Source organism: Lithobates pipiens, unplaced genomic scaffold (assembly GCF_037356315.1).
Source record: "Lithobates pipiens isolate NorthernLeopardFrog02 unplaced genomic scaffold, aLitPip1_a1.2 Scaffold_18, whole genome shotgun sequence".
Classification (NCBI taxonomy): Eukaryota; Metazoa; Chordata; class Amphibia; order Anura; family Ranidae; genus Lithobates; species Lithobates pipiens.
Genome location: NW_027507758.1, coordinates 564,313,170 through 564,328,319, shown reverse-complemented (window position 1 = coordinate 564,328,319; position 15,150 = coordinate 564,313,170). Strand labels below are relative to the sequence as shown.

General features: G+C 43.1%; 1 non-coding gene across 1 annotated transcript; it reads right to left on the bottom strand.

The window, feature by feature from the left end:
• Positions 1–1,397: 1,397 nt before the first annotated feature.
• TRNAT-CGU (transfer RNA threonine (anticodon CGU)) lies at positions 1,398–1,469 on the bottom strand. Its single transcript has one exon. It is a non-coding gene; the product is annotated as a tRNA-Thr (tRNA).
• Between the last annotated feature and the right edge of the window lie 13,681 nt (positions 1,470–15,150).

Sequence of the window (15,150 nt, the reverse complement as noted above, 5' to 3'; positions counted from 1 at the left end):
GGGCTGGTACAGGGCAGTTTGGGGGTGGTACAGGGTAGTTTGGGGGTGGTACAGAGCAGGTTGGGGTGGTACAGGGCAGATGGGGGTGGTACAGGGCAGGTTGGAGTGATGCAGGTTAGGGTATTATAGAGTGGTATAGTGGCAGGTTGGGGTGATATGGGGTAGGTTGGTTTGGTATATTGGCAGGTTAGGGTGGTACAGGGCAAGTTGGGGGTGGTAGTACTCTGATTTTAGGATTTTCAGAATTCAAAGATTTGAAAGTCCAAAATTTTTTAAATCTGAAAAAAAAGAAAGAAAATCAATTTAATTAATAACTATTAAATTAACGAGTACCAATTTATCCAAAATTATGAATTATCTGAAATAACAAATGCCGCATCTAAACAAATAGTTTCATAGTTAGTAAGGTTGAATAAAGACACTAGTCCATCCAGTGTGTCTACAATTGCCCATACTCTCAAGCAGCCCACAATCCAAGGCCCCCATTCATATACTAGGGCCAATTTTTGGACAGAAGCCAATTAACCTACCTGCATGTCTTTGGGTTGTGGGAGGAAGCTGGAGTGCCTGGGGGAAACCCATGGAGAACATGCAAACTCCAGGCAGGTAGCGTTGTAGTTGGGATTTGAACCAGTGACCTTTCTTACTGCTAGGTGAGAGTGCTAACCACTACACCACTGTGCTGCACTAATGGAATAGAACAAATAAATAATAAATAGATGGGTTAGATGTGGCATTCGTTATTTCAGATAATTTAATTCGTAACTTCGGATAAATTCATACTCGTTACGTTCACTAACAGACAAATTTGAAAGGGAATTCCAATACCTATAATTTAATAGTTAGTTATTATTTAGAATTAAACAGATTTTCTTTCTTTTTTTCTGACTTTTCAAAAATTTGGAAATCTGAAAATCCAAAAATTCGGAAATTCAAAAACTCGGAAATTCAAAAATTCGGAAATCCGAATTTCCGAAAATTCAGAAATTCGGAAGTTCGGAAATTTAGAAATTCGAAAATCCTAAATTCGGAAATTCAAAAATTTGGAAATTCGAAAATTTGAAATTCGTAATTTTGGAAATTCGGAAATTAAGGAAATTCGTAATTTTGCAAATTTTGAAATTCGGAAATTTTGGAAATTTAAAAATTCGGAAATTCAGAATTAGATAAGCACCTGAACGACCACAACATACAGGGATATACAATGTAATACTGACACATAATCACACACATAGGTTGGACTTGATGGAATTGTGTCTTTTTTCAATCTCACTTACTATGTAACTGCAACAAATAAATATCTAGGTTTGGAAAGGTATTTGGTGCACACAAAGTGGATTTGTATTGAGGAATATATACAAAAGAAAGTTTAAAGCTTTAAACTCTGAAAATCACCCAGGCACAGATGGGGATTGAACCCATGATCTTTGGTTTACGAGACCAACGCCTTATCACTTGGCCACTGCGCCCTCTACTTGCTCAGACTGGATGATGAATTTTCCAACAGGACAGTTAGGATATTGCTTGACACCCACCCCAACATTCATTTTCTGAAAGCAAAGGCCCTGGAGAATAAAATAGTGGCAGTTACAGTTTTTTTTACATCCCAAGATATTTGCACAGTTGTGTATCAAACACATATTTTCAGGGGAAAAAAAGCACTAAAAAGAATCTTTGTGCACACAATCACAATACACGCCAATTTTTAGTAAAATATAAAAGATGGGGTTGTGTTGAGTACATAGTTACATAGTAGGTGAGGTTGAAAAAAGACACAAGTCCATCAAGTCCAACCCGTGTGTGTGATTATATGTCAGTATTAGATTGTATATCCCTGTATTTTGTGGTCGTTCAGGTGCTTATCTAATAGTTTCTTGAAACTATAGATACCCCCCACTGAGACCACCGCCTGTGGAAGGGAATTCCACATCCTTGCCGCTCGTACAGTAAAGAACCCTCTACGTAGTTTAAGGTTAAGCCGCTTTTCTTCTCATTTTAATGAGCGGCCACGAGTCTTGTTAAACTCCCTTTAAGTAAATAGAAACCAAACAAGTCAAGACATAAAATTGTGCATGCCTGTGAAATAACTAAAAATGACGCTACTTTAAAGTATCACCTATGAAAATCTTTAGGTACCATAATGGTTTCAGTTTAGAGTTAATCAAGAGTTATGGCATTGGAATGATCGTGCTCACTCTGACACCCTTATATGTGTGGTGCATGTTTACATACACATGTAAGCTCTACACGTGTGTATGCATTCACAAGTAAGTACAGGGGAGAATGGGGGTGCTTTTAAATTTGTTAAATTATTTATTTTATTACAATTATTATGCTTTTACTGCTATCACAAGGGGGCTAACAAGCACAGACGGGTTCTCTTTAGGGAGACATCAGCTGCAGCCATAAGCTTGTTTTACCAATTGAAGTCCAGGAAGTTTTAAAACACCTAAGGACGTCAAATGATTAAAGCGGAAGGAAAGGCTATGTAATAAACCAACCAATAACCCAGGACCCTGTATTCACTATATCTGGTCTCCCGCAGTACAAAGAACATGGAAAAGTAATTATTTTAGTAAATATAAACTTCTAAATACCTTTTCTCACCATCAGTATATATAGCAGTCTTGTGACTTCTATCAGTGTCTGGTAAAGCTTGTAAGAGGAGTTTTCATACTGCACTGAGCTGTTCTATAAGGATGCAGGACCCCTGACCCTCTGTCTGGACAGTGATGATTGGCCCTCTGCTGACCACATGCACCCTCACGAGAAAAAAAAAAAATCTCTAGCAATACACACCAAACAGAGCATGTGCAGCCTTACACCAAAGGCTCTGTCTTATCCGGACATGTTCTGGAGTCAGTGGAAGAAGAGGAGGATCTGTGCATACAAGATCAAGCAGCCTTCATACACAATGCAGAGGATTAACCCCTTAGATTCCACAGTGAGTATAACAAGCATGCTTTACTGCACATACAGACTGATTTTCCTATTGTGGGTTTAGTAACACTTTAAATGTACCCTTCCCTGGTCCCTCAAACATTTTATAACAAACCCCTATGTAAGTGCCTTTTTTAGCATTTTGTTCAATGCGGTCATGTGACTGTACAAAGAAACATAAGAGGGCTCCATCAAAGTGTAGCAAATTAGATAATTTATTAATAATAAAAAAAGGCAAATTGGGCACTCACAAGTAATAAGTAGAAAAGTGCATATCATAAGCTATGTGGCCATCCTCAATAAATCCTGGGCAGTATTGTGACGACCCAAGGCAGATGGAGCAGTAAGCTTCAATAAGAAGCCCAGAGACCTGACATAGTGAGAATTGAGTTATAGACATTAGACACCGAGAGGTGTAAAGGGGGTGTGGCCAGATGCCGGGAGGCATGAAGGAAGTGTGACTACGCGTTTCAAATCGGTAATGCCTTTTTCTCAAGCCTCTAAGGATGTCAGTTGATTAAAGTGGAAGGAAAGGCTAAGCAATAAACCAACATTTAAATTTTCCCTTCCCTGGCCCTCTATGCATATCAATGTAAATACCCTTCTTAGCATTTTTTCTATGTGATCATGTGACTGCAAAGCTCCGATCTCTCGCCTCTGGTGCAGTTGCTAGGAGGCATCTCTCTCCGCCTTCGTAATGACTAGAGCAGTAGATGCCAGGAGTGATGTCACTGCGCTATAGAATTCATCCTGGTTGCCAGCCCTTCACATTACAGAGGGGAGATGGAGAGGGCGTAGAAAAAAGAACACCAAAATAAATAGTTATTGCTTTAGTGAATCAGACTGCATTTAGACTTGTATTGTAAGAAAGAGCAGTTTACCCTAGCAGTTTATGAGACATTGGCGGTCAGGCGGTACTGGTGCCGCTTCCAGCACTGCTAACAGTAGGCTGCCAAACTCTACCAAGTGGTTACAATGTTTAGGGCAGTATGTGTCCAAGGATGAATGCCCAGAATGCCAGGGGCACATACTGCCATAAACATTCATCACACTCAGTGCACTGTCCACCCCCAGCAGCTGTCAGCCCCTCATTGAGCTTGACAGGCTGCCAGCAGCAAGACTAGATCAGGCACCTGTGCCCTACCCCTGCACTTAAACGCCAGAGCTCCAATGCATTGGAGCTAAACGCCAAGTGTGTATGGGGCCCAAAACACAACTATCGCACAGGGCAGGAAGGCCTGAACAGACGAAACGCATAGGATCCTTATGTGGCTGTTTTATACTGTTCTTTGCTTAATAAATGGATATCCTTGAGCTGATTTTCACTGTGGTTCTGCCTTTTTTTTCTTCTTGGATTGGGATGGATTGTGGTCTACACTGTTAGCCAGAGCATCCTCATTAGTTGGATCGGAGATTGGAGGTAGCTGCTCTTTTTGCTTTATAGAAAGTACAGAATGCCTATGTAAAAGAAAACATGCTTCTCCCATGTGCGTGTGCATGTATGTACAGGATGTATAGTGCTTTGAAAAAGTATTCATACCCCTTGAAATTTTCTACATTTTGTCATGTTACAACCAAAAAACGTAAATGTATTTTATTGAGGATTTTATGTGATAGACCAACACAAAGTGGCACATAATTGTGAAGTGGAAGAAGGAAAATGATAAATGGTTTTCAAGATTTAAAAAAAAATAAAAAATGTGAAAAGTGTGGCGTGCATTTGTGTTCAGTCCCCCTGAGTAAATATTTTGTAGAACCGCCTTTCACTGCAATTACAGCTGCAGGGCTTTTTGGGGATGTCTCTACCAGCTTTGCACATTTAGAGAGTGAAATTTTTGCCCATTCTTCTTTGCAAAATAGCTCAAGCTCTGTCACATTGGATGGAGAACGTCTGTGAACAGCAATTTTCAAGTCTTGCCACAGATTCTCAATTGGATTTAGGTTTGGACTTTGACTGGTCCATTCTAACACATGAATATGCTTTGATCTAAACCATTCCATTGTAGCTCTGGCTGTATGTTTAGGGTTGTTGTCCTGTTTGAAGGTGAACCTCCGCCCAAGCCTCAAGTCTATTGCAGACTCTAATGCCGTGTACACACGGTCGGACTTTCCGGCAGAAAATGTCCAACAAAATAATTTCATCGGATATTGCGATTGTGTGTGGGCTCCTGCGGACTTTTTTTTTTTCTCGAAAATTCTGATGGACCTAGAAATAGAACATGTTTTAAATCTTTCCGATGGAATCAATTCCTATCTGGAAAACCATTCATCTGTATGCTGTTCCGACGGACCCGTCGTACGTGTTGTACGTCACCACCTTCTAAAAGATCAGACTTTGGTGCGATCGCGTGTAGCAGACCTCCGTCCAAACTTTGTTGGAATTTGTTCTGATGGAAAGCCGGTCATGTGTACGCGGCATTACAGGTTTTGTTCTAAGATTGCCCTGTATTTGGCTCCATCTTCCCATCAACTGTGACCAGCTTCCCGGTCCCTGCTGAAGAAAAGAATCGCCCTACCATTATGCTGCCACCACCATGTTTCACGTTGGGGATGGTGTGTTCAGAGTGAAGTCCAGTGTTCATTTTCCGCCACACATAACGTTTTGCTTTTCGGCCAAAAAGTTCAATCTGACCAGAGCACCTTCTTCCAAATGTTTGCTGTGTCCCCCACATGGCTTCTCGCAAACTGCAAAAACTGGACTTCTTATGGGTTTCTTTCAACAATGGCTTTCTTCTTGCCACTCTTCCTTAAAGGCCAGATTTGTGGAGTGCATGACTAATGCCCCGTACACATGGTCAAATTTTCCGATGGAAAATGTTTGATCAGACATTTTCCATCTGAATTTCCGACACACAAAATTTGAGATCTGGATCTCAAATTTTCCTACAACAAAATCCAATCATGTGTACACAATTCCAACACACAAAGTTCCACGCATGCTCGGAATCAAGCAGAAGAGTCGCACTGGCTATTGAACTTAATTTTTCTCGGCTCTTCGTACGTGTTGTACGTCACTGCATTTTTAATGTTTGCACTTTTCGACCAACTTTGTGTGACCGTGTGTATGCAAGACAAGTTTGAGCCAACATCCGTCTGAAAAAATCCATGGATTTTGTTGTCGGAATGTCCGATCAATGTCCGATCGTGTGTACGGGGGATAATAGTTGTCCTGTGGTCAGATTCTCGCTCCTGAGCTGTGGATCTCTGCAGCTCCTCCAGAGTTACAATGGGCCTCTTGGCTTCTCTGATTAATGCTCTCCTTGCCCCGGCCTGTCATGGACGGCCATGTCTTGATAGGCTTGTAGTTGTGCCATACTCTTTCCATTTTCAGATGATGGATTGAACAGTGCTCTGTGAGATGTTCAAAGCTTGGAATATTTTTTATAACCTAACCCTGCTTTAACCATCAATGAAAATTTTTGGAAAAAAAGCAATTTCTTTGTTTCTGTTATAACATTTAGCAAAGTAGTAATTTTTCTTTATACATTTTGGCCAGAATTTACTACTGCTACATATATTTGTTAAAAATAACCCAAATAAGTAGTTTTTGGGAAAGTAGATATTCCAAGGTATTTAGTATGAGCCATGGCGAGTTTTTTTAAGTTGTATTTGTTTCCCACAATTCTTTGCAAAATGAAGATTTTTATTTTTCACATAATTTACTTATTTCTCACACACATCATATGAATACTTGCAACTACACCCCAAAATACATTCTGCCACTACTCCTGAGAGTATGGCAATACCACATGTGTGAGAGTTTTCCATAGCCAGGGCACATACAGAGACCCAACATGCAGGGAGCACCATTAAGCATTCTAAGAGCATACATTTCAAATCGAATTTTACTTCCTATTACACTTTTGTGAGACACTGATGAGCATTGTAGTGGAACTGGTGGGCACTGTAGTGGCATGGATGAGAACTGATGTGGCATGGATGAGTACTGATGTGGCATGAATGTGGCACAGATTAGCACTGATGTGGCATGGATGTGGCACTGATGAGCACTGATGTAGCATGGATGAGAACTGATGTGACACAGATGAGCCCTGATGTAGCATGAATGTGGCAGGAATGTGCACTGATGTGGCATGGATTAGGCACAGATGAGCACTGATGTGGCATGGATGTGGCACGATGAGCACTGATGTGGCATGAATGTGGCAAGGATGAGCACTGATGTGGTATGGATGAGCACAGATGTAGCATGGATGTTGCACGGATAATCACTGATGTGGTACATATGAGCATGATGTGGCATCGATGAAGCATGGATGAGCACTGATGTGGCATGGATGGGCACAGATGAGCATTGATAAGCACTGATGTGGCATGGATGCGCATAAATGAGCCATGGATGAGCCATGGGTTCGGCATGGATGTGCCATGGATGAGCTATGGATGGGCATGGATGAGCCATGGATAAGCCGTTTATGAGCATGGATGAGCCATGGATGGGCATGGATGAACACTAGGGATGAGCCGAACACCCCCCGGTTCGGTTCGCACCAGAACTTTCGAACGGACCCCATATTCGTACGAACGTTAGAACCCCATTGAAGTCTATGGGACTCGAACGTTCGAAATTAAAAGTGTTAATTGTAACGGCTAATATGCAAGATACTGTCCTAAAAAGGGTTTGGGGACCTGGCTCCTGCCCCAGGGGACATGGGTCACTGCAAAAAAAACTTTTAAAAACGTCCGTTTTGGCGGGAGCACTGATTTTAATGACGATTAAAATGAAAAAAAAAAGTGAAATATTCCTTTAAATATGGTGCCTGGGGGGTGTCTGTAGTATGCCTGTGAAGTGCCACGTGTTTCCCGTGTTTAGAACAGTCCCTGCACAAAATGACATTTAACGGAAATAACGTAATTTAAAGCTGCTTGCGGTTTTAATGTTATATCTGGTTCCTGCAATATGGTTGAAAATCATTGAGAAAAATGGCATGGGTAGCCCTCCCTGCCCATTAACAGCCCCTTTGGGTCTTGTACGCATATTAAGGGAAACCCCGTACCCATATTAAAAAAAGGAAATACGTGTGGCCCCCAGGCCCTATATACTCAGAACAGCAGTATACAGACGGTGCAAACAAGACAGGGACTGTGTAGGTTTGTTGTGTTAAGTTGAATCTGTTTGTAATTTTCAACTAGTACATTTTTAAAGTGTAGCTCCAGTCAAAAAAACTATTTTTAAGCTTCTTGGAAAACATAGGGAAGGGTTATCACCCCTGTATAATTTGTTTTGCCGTCCGTCTTTTTCAGAGCACGCAGACAGCACGCACAATCTCCTAACACTGACTGAGAGCTCTATTTAAAACGAGCAAGATATTTAGCTATATAGGTGGATATAGCGGTGTATACTGCGTTCAGAGCATGCAGACAGCATGCACAATCTCCTAACACTGACTGAAAGCTCTATTATAAAAGATAGATATATCGCTAGATATATAGGTGAATATAGCGGTGTATACTGCGGTCAGGGCATGCAGACAACAACCACTACAGAAGAGCAAGAACGAAAAATCGGCCGATAACGATCGTGTATACTGTGTTGAAGGTACACAGAACACCCATTAACTGCTACAGATGCCAACACACTACACAAGGCCGCCGCGCTGGCGGCCTTATATAGTGTGGGGCGTGTACTACACAGCCTGAGCTATGATTGGCCACAGGCATCCTGCCTGTGGCCAATCATGGCTCTCCTCGCTGCCGGCGCTGTGATTGGCCAAGCATGCGGGGTCACAGTGCATGCTTGGCCAATCATGAGCCAGCAATGCACTGCGCCATCGCAGTGCATTGTGGGCCGTGAGCGCCACACGAATTTGGTGCGAACGGCCCATAACGTTCGGAATTCGCCGAACGGGCGAACAGTATGTTCGACTCGAACACGAAGCTCATCCCTAATGAACACTTATGAGCACATATGAGCACTGATGTGGCATGGATGAAGCATGGATGAGCACTGATGTGGCATGGATGGGTACAGATGAGCATTGATAAGCACTGATGTGGCATGGATGCGCATGAATGAGCCATGAATGAGCATGGATGAGCCATGGATGAACCGTGGATGGGCATGGGTGAGCATAGATGAGCCATGGATGGGCACGAATGAGCCATGGATGAGCCATGGATGGGCACGGATGAGCATGGATGAGAACAGATGAGCCATGGATGGCCATGGAGGAGTCATGGATAAACACTGATGAATGGGCACGGATGAGCCATAGATGAGCACTGATGAGCATGGATGGGCACGGATGAGCACGTATGAGCCATGGATGGGCAGGGATGAGCACAGATGAGCCATGGATAGGCACAGATGAGTCATGGATGGGCATGGATAAGCACGGATGAGCCATGGATGGGCACGGATAAGCATGGATGGGCGCGGATGAGCCATGGATGAGCATGGATGAGCAATGAATGGGTATGAATAAGCACAGTTCAGCGCTGTGGGCACTTAAGATCCAAACCACAGCCCTGCAGCACCCGGCTCCCTCCTCTCCTCATACGATGTACCGATCTATGTGAGGAGAGGGAAGAGGGAAGAGGCTGGACCAGACATGCTACGGTCCGTCATTGGATGGAGCGATCAGGTGGTAAAGGGCTTCTTTCATTGGCCCTTTACCCCATTCCATGACAGCTGGGTCTTCCGGATCCGACCCGACAGTCATGTATATTCCTGGGTGCGCGTCGGTAAGTGGTGAAACTTCTCCACAACTTTATCCCTGACTTGTCTGGTGTGTTCCTTGGCCTTCATGATGCTGTTTGTTCACAAAAGTTCTCTAACAAACCTCAGAGAGCTTCACAGAACAGCTGTATTTATACTGAGATTAAAAATTACACACAGTTGGTTTCTATTTACTAATGAGGTGACTTCTGAAGGCAATTGGTTCCACTAGATTTTAGTTAGGGGTTTTAGAGTAAAGGGGGCTGAATACAAATGCATGCCACACTTTTCAGATATTTATTTGAAAAAAAATGTTGAAATGATTCATTCTTTTCCTTCCACTTCACAATTATGTGCCACTTTGTGTTGGACTATCACATAAAATCCCAATAAAATACATTATTTACGTTTTTGGTTGTAACATGACAAAATGTGGAAAATTGTAAGGGGTATAAATACTTTTTCAAGGCACTGTACATATATACTGTGTATATATATATCTATCTATCTATATATATATACTGTGTATATATATATATATATATATATATGTATGTATATATATATATATGTATGTATGTATATATATATATATATATATATATATATATATATATATATATAGATAGATAGATAGATAGATAGATAGATAGATAGATATATACACACACACACACAGCATAAATATAGTTGAAGATTATATACATTTTATGGTTTTTGCATTGGCAAGGCACAACCTCAAAGACTTTGCCATTAGAAGTTGCCCTCCTTGGCAGATGTTGATACTGTAGGAAGCCTCGTCTTTATAGCTGGACTCAATCATTGTCTCTCCAGATCTTCCATCGGGGATGTCACGGAAGGATGAACATGAATAGACTTGTAGCATACATGTACAAAAGGCCTCAAAAAGGGTTATTCGCAGAATCAAACAAATGCTGAATAATTATTAAAATGATTACGCAGCAATCTTGCACTGCAAATTGCAGCATCTGAAAAAGGAGACGGCATCAGAAGCAGGTTGGAAATGTCTCCTTTGATCTTCTATTAATCTGGTATAGTAATGCAGAGATATTGAGAATATCTCCGCTCTCAGTAATGACTAATAGGCGGTAACAGGGGAACCAGCCAACATGCACTGAACAGCCGAAAAGATGTCTGGTAACAGATCATCTATAGCCCTGGCGTCCAACCTGCGGCCCGAGGGCTACGTGGGGCCCTTTGGTATATGATGTGAGGCCTTCAGCACTCTGTAGTGGGAACATTTATTAGATTTGAGTCCTGATCTCAACCTGATAGAACACATTTGGGATGAATTAGAGAGGCGAGCCAGGCCTTCTCGTCCACATCAGTGCCTGACCTAACAAATGCGCTTCTGGAAGAAAGATCAAAGCTTCCCATAGACACACTCCTAAACCTTGTGGACAGGCTTCCCAGAAGAGTTGAAGCTTTTATAGCTGCAAAGGATGGGCCAAGTCAATATTGAACCCTATGGACTAAGACCGGGATGGCAAGTTCATGGGCATGAAAGGGCAGGCATCCCAATACTTTTGGTAATATAGTGTACGCTGTATATGTATAGCCACAACTTTTCCTTTAAGCCTTGGAGTATAGAAGGGTGACATCCCTTGTCAAGTATTTTTTTACACCTGCCTATGTCTTCCGGAGGGGGGGGGGGGGGCACCTTGGCAAATAGGGACCCTCGGGGACACAGACCGCAATAAAAATGTGTTAACCCTTACATTCTCTATTCAACGCTTAAAAAGGGTTTTGCCTTTACATACACTTTAACTATTTACCGTATATACTCGAGTATAAGCCGAGATTTTCAGCCTCTTTTTTGAGGCTGAAAGTGCCCCCCTCGGCTTATACTCGAGTCATCGCTGTCTGCCCGCTCGATCAGCGTGTCGAGCAGACAGACAGCGGCCATTCTATAATTCAAAAGCCGCGCCTCCGGCGCCGCCTTCGCCTGTGATAGGCGGAACACTGAATTTCCCAGCAGCCTGTGTTCCGCCTATCACGGACATCGTATCATCCTCGTACTACGGACGAGGATGATACGATGTCCGTGATAGGCGGAACACAGGCTGCTGGGAAATTCAGTGTTCCGCCTATCACAGGCGAAGGCGGAGGCGCGGCTTTTGAATTTTACAATGGCCGCCGAGGCGCCGACGAAGAGGGCACGGGACGGAGGCAAGGCACGGCACGGGACGGGACGGAGGCAAGGCACGGCACGGGACGGAGGCAAGGAGGCAAGGCACGGGACGGAGGCTCGGGACAAAGGCTCGGGACACAGGTAGGCTGGACACACACACACACACACACACACACACACACACACACACACACACACACACACACACACACACATGTATGGAGACACACACACACAGGGATGGATGGATACACACACACACAGGGATGGATGGAGACACACACACACAGGGATGGATGGAGACACACACACACAGGGATGGATGGATGGAGACACACACACACAGGGATGGATGGATGGATGGATGGAGACACACACACACAGGGATGGATGGATGGATGGACACACACACACACAGGGATGGATGGACGGACACACAGGGATGGACGGACACACAGGGATGGACGGACACACAGGGATGGACGGACACACACACAGGGATGGACAGGCATGTCTCACCCTCGGCTTATACACGAGTCAATAAGTTTGCCAGTTTTTTTGGGGGTAAATTGGGGGCCTCGGCTTATATTCGGGTCGGCCTATACTCGAGTATATACGGTATGTAAAATACATAAAATTATCCACTTCAGCTCCAGAAGGTTTGACCCCCTTTATGACCAGGCCATTTTTTTGCTATTTAGCACTGCAATATTTTAACTGGTAATTGTGCAGTCATGCAACGTTGTACACAAATTAAATTTGTATCAATTTTTTTCACACACATAGAGCTTTCTTTTGGTGATATTTGATCTGGGTTTTATATTTTTTATTGTATAAATGAAAAAAAGACCAAAAAAAATAAAAAATACTTTTTTTACTTTCTGCTATAAAACATATCCAATCAATAAATAAATACATTTAGGCCAAAATGTATTCTGCTACATGTCTTTAGTAAAAATGAAATTCCACTAAGTGTATATTAATTGGTTTAAGTTATAGTGTCTATACACAAGCTATGGTATAGATACTGGGATTTTTTTTTTTTTTAAATACTAGTAATGGCGGCGATCAGCAACTTATAGTGGAACTGTGATAGTGCAGCGGGAAATCTGACACTAACTGATGCTGGGTGGGGACTGACTAAATGACACTGACATCTCCAGTGACACTAATACAGTATTCAATGCTAATAATACTGTACTAATGACACTGGCAGGGGCAATCAAAGGGTTAGCTGTGTGCCCAACAATGTGTATTGGGTTTACTGGGTGCTGTTTTCACTAAGTAATGTGCTTTTCAGGGAGAAAAAAAAATACAGCACATCGCCCTGTGTTGGTTGTCATTCACTTAGCTGATCGGCGTCTTCCAACCATAAATCATTGGAGCGAATGGTAGCACAGCCGAGGCGGCGGGCGCGTGCTCATCTGCCCCTACCCAGAAGAGTCGGATCAGGTACATTTACATGTTCCGGTGCAGTGGTGCCGCCCTGCTGCAGTATATCTGCGGTAGGTGGAACCAAGTGGTTAAACAGTCAAATCTTTGTGGACACCAGACCCCCATGCCTATATATAAGCTTGTTGAACATTACATTCCAAATCCATGAGTGTTATAAAGTTGGCTCCTCCTTTGTAGCTATAACAGCCTGCGCTTCTCTGGGGAGGCTGTTCACAACATTTTGGAGGGTGTCTGAGAATTTATGCCAGTAGGGTAAAACAGCATTGTGAGGTCAGGTACTGATGTTGGATGAGTAAGTCTGGCTCACAATTGGCGTTACAATTTATCGTAAAGATTTTCAGTAGGGTTCAGGTCAGGGCTCAGGCAAGCTCAAGTTCCTCTAAACCAATCGTTAAACCATATCTTTATGGAGCTAGCTTTGCACACGGGGCACAGTCATGCTGGAACAGAAAAAAAGCCTTCTCAGACATCCCAACCTGCAAAAACTCATTTCAGGGAGGTGGGCGTGGCTTAAGCCATGCTACATATTGGGCGTGGCTTAAGCTGTGCTACATATTGGGCATGGCTTAAGCTGTGCTACATATTGGGCGTGGCATAAGCCGTGCTACATATTGGGCAAGGCTTAAGCCGTGCTACATATTGGGCGTGGCTTAAGCCGTGCTACATATTGGGCGTGGCTTAAGCCGTGCTACATATTGGGCGTGGCTTAAATGGTGTGGTTCAATAGAGTCAGAGATGACTTACATAGTGTAGAATGTAGTAATGTTAAATAGGGAATGTACAGTGCGGAGTGTATGGCGGTGGGTAGTATGTGCAGGAGAGGAGTGCGGAGTGTATAGCGGTGGGCAGTATGTGCAGGAGTGGAGTGCGGAGTGTATGGCGGTGGGTAGTATGTGCAGGAGAAGAGTGCAGAATGTACAGCAGTGAGTAGTATGTGCAGGATGGTGTCAGTAGGGCAGTGGCTGGTGTCAGTAGTACTTTATTTTTTTATTAATTTTTTTTACAATTGTATTTTTAAAATAATTTTTTACAATTTTCAGTAGCGCGGTGTGTCAGTAGGTTTTTTTTTTTTCTCTATTTTTTACAATCTTGTTGTTTATTATTTGCTTTAAATCATCTTTTAAAATATTTTTTTCACAGTGCTTCTGGGGAAGGTGTGGGGAGTATGTGGTGTGATGGTGTCAGTAGGGCAGTGGATGGTGTAAGTAGTTTTTATTTTCACATATTGTTTTTCTACAATGTATTTATTTCTTTATTTTAATTTACAATGCTTTCTGGGGGGAGGGGGTTGGGGCAGTGAACAGTATTGGTAGAGCAGGGGGGTGGTGTCAGTAGTTTTTTATTTTATATATTTTTTTATAATTACATTTTTTATAATTTTTGTATAAATATTATTTATACAAAAGGAAAAGGGATTGAGGACATTGATTCGCCAGTCACTTTCTCAGCATTGAAGATGAATGGACAGAAGACAGCGGCTCCTGTCCATTCATAAACTGAGCACAGACGTTACTCTGCTCAGTTTTCACAGGACACAGGAACGATCTCGCTCACTGTGTCCAATTCAGAAAAGAAAGGGTGCCGGTAAATGACCGGTCCCTTCCTCCGCTCTCCATCCTGACAGATACCCACCGCCGGCGGGAGAGGAGAGGAGGGAAAGGGGGGGCGGAGGAGGAGGACAGGGAGCCAGGGAAGAAGGGGAGTGAAGGACATGGAGGGGAGCTGTAGAAGAAGGGGGTGAAGGACACGGAGGGGAGGTGGAGAAGAAGGGGGGGAGAAGGACACGGAGGGGAGCTGGAGAAGAAGGGGGGAGAAGGACACGGAGGGGAGCTGTAGAAGAAGGGGGAGTGAAGGGTACGAAGGGGAGCCAGAGAAGAAGGTGGGTGAAGGACACGGAGGGGAGCTGTAGAAGAAGGGGTGAGAA